Below are 7,890 nucleotides of genomic sequence, written 5' to 3' on the forward strand. Positions count from 1 at the left end.
ACACACCATTGTAAGGCAATTATACTCCAATAAAGATGTTAAAAAAAAATCATAACTAGTCTTCCTGCCTCCAGTTCTCCCCACCTCTGCCAATCCAGTTTTTATTTCAACCTGGTCTACCTACCTAAATCCCAGTCTCCACTATGCCACCCCTCTGCTCAAAAGCCTTCCAAGAATCCATATGTCTCTCAGCATTGCCCTCTAAAATTTGACTGCAGCTATTCCCAACATAAATGTTCTCAATCCAGATCATTCTTTTGTATATTCTATACTCTACAAAGATTGTCCTCTCTTCTGTCTTACTCCAAAACTTCTAGAAAACAGAAACTGGGGCAATGATTATGGGATATTTCTTTATTTAGGGAAGTACAATCCTGGGACAAGAGTGAAGAAAAGGAAAGGGAGACAGGGAAAGATGACAAGCAATAAGAGATAAGCATCTCCATAATAACCACAACACCAATAAACAGCGACCAGCCAGTAACAATCACCAAGCAGGTACCGACAATGGCTTCTACTTCACTATGAGCTTGAAAAATCTCAGTCACTTGGCAGGTCACATACTCAGCTACCCAGAATGTCTCCAGACAGGTTGGTCATAGAAAATGTCTTAGATGAAGACAAGGAAGAAAGGGAAAGAATACATATCAGCCCAAATTCTCTCCAGCTCCTATTTTTCTTTTGCCAAAGTCAACTCTCTTCTTGGTTGTATCTTCTGGACCCATTAAGAGTTGCTTAGGAAGATAGAGCCCATGCTAAATAGTGTGATATTTCATACAAGTCTCAAAGTGGTAGGAGGAGCCAGAGGGTCCAGGCATGGAGCTGGTCAGTCTTGGGTGGTAGAATCTCATAGACCACAGACTCTTTCAGGCTCAGCAGCTGAGGCAGAGCAGATGAATGGAAAAGGTCAAAGTCCTTGAAACAGATGAGACTAAGAGAATATGCCGAGGCATGTAAATTCAACATGCTGTCTCCCCATGTAGTCAAAGCCAGCCTTTCCATAAAGTTTACCCACTGATCTTTCAGTTCCCTGAATTCCTTGTTTGGGTGCTTGCTTATATACTGCTAGATTTGTGAATGTTATTTAAAGGTGGTATGTGTGTGTGTTTATTCTCCTCCATTAAATTTTAACCTCATTAATGGCAGATACCATGCGTGTATTTCCATGGATCCCCATCTCAACTGGCACAGTAATGGTGCATAAATGGTATCCCATTGGCAGTTGTTTAATAAGTAAAAGAGCAAAACCACCTAGAGAATAGCAGGTTTGGGGATCACTTTAGCCCAGGAGAACACAAGAACAGTCTCTTTTCTTTTGGCTTCACAGAAATCGTCTGAGCTTTGAAAGAAACCCTAATGGACACTTAAATAATTCCCTCATTGCACCCTATGCTCCCAAGTCATTTCCTGCACAGTGAAAAAATGATGTAGGTTCAAAAACAACTTAGAAGCAACCGGCTCTTATTTTTTTTAAAAAGAAAAATGAACTATTTTCCTCTCCAACAGTAAATTAGTTCAAATTAGATCTTGCATTCATCATTCAAATATTTTTTTTTTTGTGAACAAATACCAATCCAAATTCAAGACCATGCAACATGATTAAATTGTTAAGACTGTGGACTCTGGAGCCAGAGTCCCTGGTTCAAGTCTCAACTCTGCCACTTACTAGCTATATGACTTTAGGAGAGTTACTCAACTTCTATGCCCCACAGTTTCCTCATAGATAAAATGAGAATAATAGTAGCACATACCCCAAAGGGTTTTTATGAACATTAAGTGTGTAAGCATCTGTAATATCTGGAAAACTACCTGAAACATGGCAAGCCACACATAAGAGTTTGCTTAACAAATAAGATTATGGGGCTTGGAGAGGAAAGATAGGAACAAGTAAAATTATATACTGCTCTGGTTAGTTGAATGTGGCTGTAAACTTTTTAAGGTCAGAGAGCACATCAATGCTAGTAAATAGCACATCGATGATGATGTATAAAGTGGAGTATTTTAGGAAATAAATGAGAGGGAAAGTTATGAGGAGGAGTGAGAAAGCCCAGCTTGCAGATAGAAGGTGACTAACTAGATAACATCTAGTCCACACTCCAAGAAAAGCATTTATTTAGTTGATTGAAAAATCTGTGGGTCCCACCCAACATGCTGTTTTTTATTTCCTCATTCTTCTGTCACCTCAGCAGGTACGGCTTATCCTTCTGGACTCCTGTCCTATTTGCTCTGTTACCTCTGTTCTTCTTTCTCTCTGTCCCTCAGACACCTAATTGGGTCCTCACCACCTGTTCGACTTCCTAGCTTCAAGACCGCTCTAGAGAGAGGATACAACAGCCCAGAGCAAACGCCAGACCAAACACATCCCAGCTTTCATAGCAACTAACTCTTTGTTACTCCTACGCAAAGACTCTCGAGGTTTCTCTTCCTAAGTAGGGGACATACCTTGGGGTTACACCCTTGACTCACTACTACTCTCTAGCATTCCTCCTCCTATATGCCTCTCCACCAGCCTCCTTACAGAGTTAACACTTTACAGATCCAAACATAACATTATAAATGTAATCTGAGGATGTTCAAGGTGCCAGTTTTATTAAAAGAGATCATTTGCTCAATTCAGTTTGAGTTGACTTAATATTTGCAGCCATTGGACCACACCAGTCCCAGGAAAAGGTCATGGGCCCAAGTTTCACACAGTGGCATTTTACTTCAAGCCCCCTCCAAGTTTTTCCTGGGACTTAAACCCTATCAGGTTCTATATCTTCCCCATAGTAATGAATATCAACATTCTATTGTGTGGTGATTTGTACAGTGAATTCCCTCCCTCATTGTGGCGTTTGCCACATCAAAGGAGGCCAATAAGGGGGTGACTTCTAGAGAGGGGCTTTGAACTAGGTCTCTGAGGTGTGCACTGGTCATGAATTTGTGGAAGAAAATAAGGAATCACTTTCGCAAAAGAAGTACACATCCTGTTAAAGGAGCATTGTGTGGGAGATGAATTTTTAATCTCTTGTTCACTTTACCCTATGTTCGTAGGATTTCCTTCTGAAGAGCTTGTGATAACTTGGCCACCACCCACAGGTCAGGCTCTTTGACAGTTGGGTATTTTGAATATGAAGAATAATAAAATTTTAGGGACCTTAAGATAGCATAGTCTAATTCCCTTACTTCTAATAAGGAAACTTGAAAAAAAAAAAAAAAAAAAGAAAAGAAAAAAACGTGTTAAAATCAGAACTAGGATTTGAATCCAGACCTAATCATACTGGGCTCTAGGGCTAGGATACATCGTAATAAAAGTAACCTGAAAATTGTAACATTGTATAAACTATCAACGCAATGACTCAGTACTAAATAGCAGGAAAGTTTATTATTTTATTAAAAATTATTTCTTCTTCAACTATAGTGTGTTCAACTCTTTTGGCAATCAGACAAGCCTAGGAGCAAAGTTAAAGAAATGTGTAAGATGTAAATAAAGAAAAATGAAGGGCATTTAAAAAGAAATTGAAAAGATGAGAGAAGTCTCCACATAACTGAACAGGAGGACATGTACTGCCTACAAATACATTTTCTCCAGTGACATTAAACAGGAGAATCAAATAAATTATGGTATAGGCACTTTGCACCTATTAGCTCATGAAATCCTCACAACATCCCTGTGAGGCACAGAGAGTGAAGTAATCTGCCCTTGGTTGGCTCTTACAAAGAGTAATAAAGTGAGAACATTGGGGTCACATCCAGACAATCTCACTCCAGGACTTTGCTCTTCCTGACTACCCTTTTCAAGCAGTAAGTATATGAAAACATGTTCAACATCACTAGTATCAGAGAAGTAAAAATTCAAGCCCTGTTTTCATTTTCAACAGCTCAATCAAAGTGGCAAAAATTAACTGAATTGATGATACCTAATTTGGGTGAGAATGTGTGGAAGTTGATACCCTGTTATACTTTTGGGGGTGCATGATTTGCTTCAGCCTATTCATGGAGAAATTTGGCATTATTTGTTAAAACATAACATGTGCATATCCTTTGAAGCAAGGTTTCCACTTGTAGGTGTTTCCTAGAAAGATGTTCACAAACTGGCACACGAAATGTTCAAGGCGGCATTGTTTGTAATACTGAAGATTTGGAAATAAATTAAATGTCCATCAGTAAGGGATTACTTAAACTATGGGACAGGCATTCTGTGGAAGACCTAGGAGGCGTGATAAGGAATGTGGCAAATTTCTATGTACTGTCATGGGAAGGCATGTTTCATCTCCTGTGTTGCTAGTGAGAGGTAAATTGATACAACCCCCATGAAGGGCAATTTGGTTATAGCTTATCAAAATTACAAATGCACACATTTGACCCAGAAACGCCACTTCCAGGAATTTATTCTATAAAAGTTCTTTGGAATGTGTGATACACGCTATATATAAAGTTATGCAATGCAATGATTTTTAAATGGGGAAATATTGAAAACAAACTAAATCAGTAGGTAGCAAGTTAAATAAATTATGAAAAATCCACATAATGCAATACCATGCAGTACTACCTATAAAATGCATTATTATGGAACTGTACTATTATGGAACTGTACTGGAATAATCTCCAAGAAATATTAATTTTTTAAAGTAAGGTGCTATATATGTATGTATAGTATGCTATAATTTATTTTTAAAAACAGGGGGTAAAGACTTATATGAGCAAAGAATCTCTCTGGGTATCTACACAAGAAACTGGTAACACTGGTGGCCTCCAGAGAAAACTGAATGACTAAGACTCAGAGGGAGGTGAGAGACTTTTCACTTTTTTAAAATCTTTTGAATTTATATATACATACATATATATATTCTTTATTCAAAAAATATAAATTTTACAAATAAAATGAAGAAAGCTACAGAACACATGAAATGTGAGCTCTATTAATATTTTTAAATGATGTTTCATTATTTTTTATGTATACATCTATGTACATAAGTGAGTAGAAAAGGGCCCAACAATATTTACACAGAGGAAGAGAAAAGGAGGAAGAGGACTTTAATCTTTTCATCCTTTATGGTTTGATATCATATAAATTTTTATGAAGAAAATACACAGATATACATACACACACACACACATATATATATATTTATGTATTCCTGTACAAGAAGTAAAAAAAAAATTCTTTCAAAAGAGTACATGGGAATAAGAAATCCTTATTTCTCATTCCCCCTTCTAATTAATCTTATGCAAATCATTTAACCTCTCACACGGCCTCAATTCCCTCGTCTATAAAGTGAGAGGGTTTGACTTGGTGATACCTAAGGTCATTCTTGCTTGATAATCCAAGAATTGGATTTACTAATCCATAACCCAATTAAATGTAAATGAATATTAGCCAATCACTGAGATATTAAGCAAGAGTATGGCAGGCTACTACTTTAAAGGATAACTATGTTTTAAAACTCTTGAAAACTCTCAGACTCAAATGAAATTCTAACAGTAAGAGCTCAGGCGTAGAGAAAGATTTTTCTTTCTAAAATCCCTTCAGTCACTGGTTGGTCATTAAGCTGGTCTTGGCTACACCCCAAGATACCATTGTGTGACCACATAAAATGAGGCACAAAACCTTCACAGCTCTGAACTCATGAATCAAATGGTCCCACCAGCTTTCCAGAATATCACGCAGCCCCAGTCTACTTTTCTGGCTTCTTCTAGCTTTCAACTTAATGTTTACTTTGTTAATTTTTCTCACTCAAGTTAAGAAATACAATTTCAGAAATACAATTGTCTTTCAACCATAAATTTTGTTAACTCTGCCCTATATGGAAATTAGTCTAGCCCATTATGTCGGTGTATTGTTATTCAAACATGGAAAGAATGTACATCAGCATGATTTGAAAAGTAAGCTGGCAGATCTTTCTCTCTCCTTTTTTCTTTTTTAATATCAAGTAGTTCATGGATCAGAGTTGAAGTATGGTAGAAAAGAGAGTGAGAAGTCACATCAAACAGGGGCTTAGAAATCTTTCTGGCTCACAGTCTCAAACATCTTTTTTCCAGCACCACTGGAATTAGTAGACTTAAGGAAAAGGATATCTCAAGTCAGAAAAAAAAAACAAAACAATGAAACCTTGACTCTAAAAGTTGTGAAAGATGTTTGTTTAAGTTCCAGTCCTACAGGAGCTAACTCTTCTATTTATGAATGCCAAAATCTGCCTAGAAATTGTAGAAGAAAAAGCACTAGTTCTAGTGTTAAAAGTCAAGTTCAAGTGTTCAAGTGTTGGGTCTCACTCAACAGCCATGGACCTTGGGCAAGGAGCTTATTCTCCCAGGGCCTCATTTCCTCGATGTGAGTTTCATCCTCCAGGACTTAAGTTCAGGTTTCTCTGCATTCCTTATAGGGCCTAACAGAGTGTTAAGGCCTTTGCAGGAATTCAGCAAGTGTTTGCTTATACATCTAATCCCATGTACCTAGCATGTTCTCATGACTAGAACTTCTATGGGGGAGATTTAAAGGATCCAGATAAATTCTGGTTTACATTCCTACTCTGTTCCAACCATGGCACAGCGTAGGAGTTAAGAGTTCAGTCCCTGGAAGGAGACACTCCTGAGTTCAAATTCTGTCTCACTACTTTCTAGCTCTCTGACCTTAGGCAAAATTATTTCTTAACCTCTCTTAACTTCTGTTTTCTCACCTATAAAAATTCTGGTACCTGCTATATATGGTTAGTATAAGAATTAAATAACATAATGCTTGTAACATACATAAAGTACAGCACATGATAAATGCTCAAAAAATATTAACAAGATTGTTACTTGACTAACCTTTACAGCCACATCCATCTGTTTTCTGGCTACAGGGACAGCAGTGCTTGCCATTAACTTCATCAATAATAGTTGTTACTTAAACAGTATCTGAGCCAAGTCCTAAACTTTCCAGATGAGCTGTTCTGCATGCAACCTAAGTTCCAATTGTACCTATCTGATCAGTATCTTTTGGAAGCATTAGCAATATAATTTTTGTTATGCTAAATAAAGAAGTACCCGAGTAAAAGCATGAATTAAAAGCAAGTCAGTAACAAATACTGTATGACATCATTTATATGTGGAATCTAAAAAATAGTACAAATGACTTATTTATGAAACAGATACAGACTCACAGACATAGAAAACAAATTTATGGTTACCAAATAGGAGGCATGGGAGGGATAAATTAGGAGTACGGGATTAACAGATACACGCTACCATATATAAAACGGATAAACAACAAGGACTTACTGTTTAGCATAGGGAACTATATTCAATATCTTGTAACAACCTGTAATGGAAAAGAATTTTTTAAGAGTATATATATAACCAAATCACTTTGCTGTACACCTGAAATTAACACAATATTGTAAATCAATTATACTTTAATTTTTTTAAAGTCAGTAAGTTTTTTATTCCAAATTCTGTTTTTTCTCAAATCCCAACTTAGGTGCTACCTCCTCTGTGGAGCCTACCCCCATCTCTTTGCCTTCCATGCTGCATGGAGCATGGAGTTATTCACTTAGGACTTTCTCTCTGCTTAGTACCTTAGATAGGTTTCTATTATAGCAACTATCATTCTGTATTATATTTATGCTTATTTCCTCTTCTAGACTATATGTGCCTCCAGGTCAGGTGCTAGGTCTTATCATCATCTTTTACCCACCAAATACAACCACAATGCCTATCATATACTCCAAAAAATGTGAAAGAGACTAGAGGTAAAATGAGTTGAATTCTGAGGTTCTACCTCAGAAATATATGAAAACTTATCCCCAAAATGGCTAGAAAATAGCCTGAAGAGAAAGCTAGAGGAAGGAAATATAGAGGCCAGATTGCATATACAATACAGCAAAGCTTAAGAATTCTGAGTTCATAAATCAATCTATTTTATATTCATTT

At 36.9% G+C, this 7,890-nt stretch overlaps 1 long non-coding RNA gene across 1 annotated transcript; it reads right to left on the minus strand.

Moving 5' to 3' along the window:
- Positions 1 to 802: 802 nt before the first annotated feature.
- Positions 803 to 7,466, minus strand: LOC129392224 (uncharacterized). The gene is made up of 3 exons (XR_008617716.1): positions 7,446 to 7,466; positions 7,240 to 7,279; positions 803 to 879 (listed from the first exon to the last, which is right to left on the minus strand). It is a non-coding gene; the product is annotated as an uncharacterized lncRNA (long non-coding RNA).
- Between the last annotated feature and the right edge of the window lie 424 nt (positions 7,467 to 7,890).

This window comes from Physeter macrocephalus, chromosome 1, assembly GCF_002837175.3.
Source record: "Physeter macrocephalus isolate SW-GA chromosome 1, ASM283717v5, whole genome shotgun sequence".
NCBI classification, from domain to species: Eukaryota; Metazoa; Chordata; class Mammalia; order Artiodactyla; family Physeteridae; genus Physeter; species Physeter macrocephalus.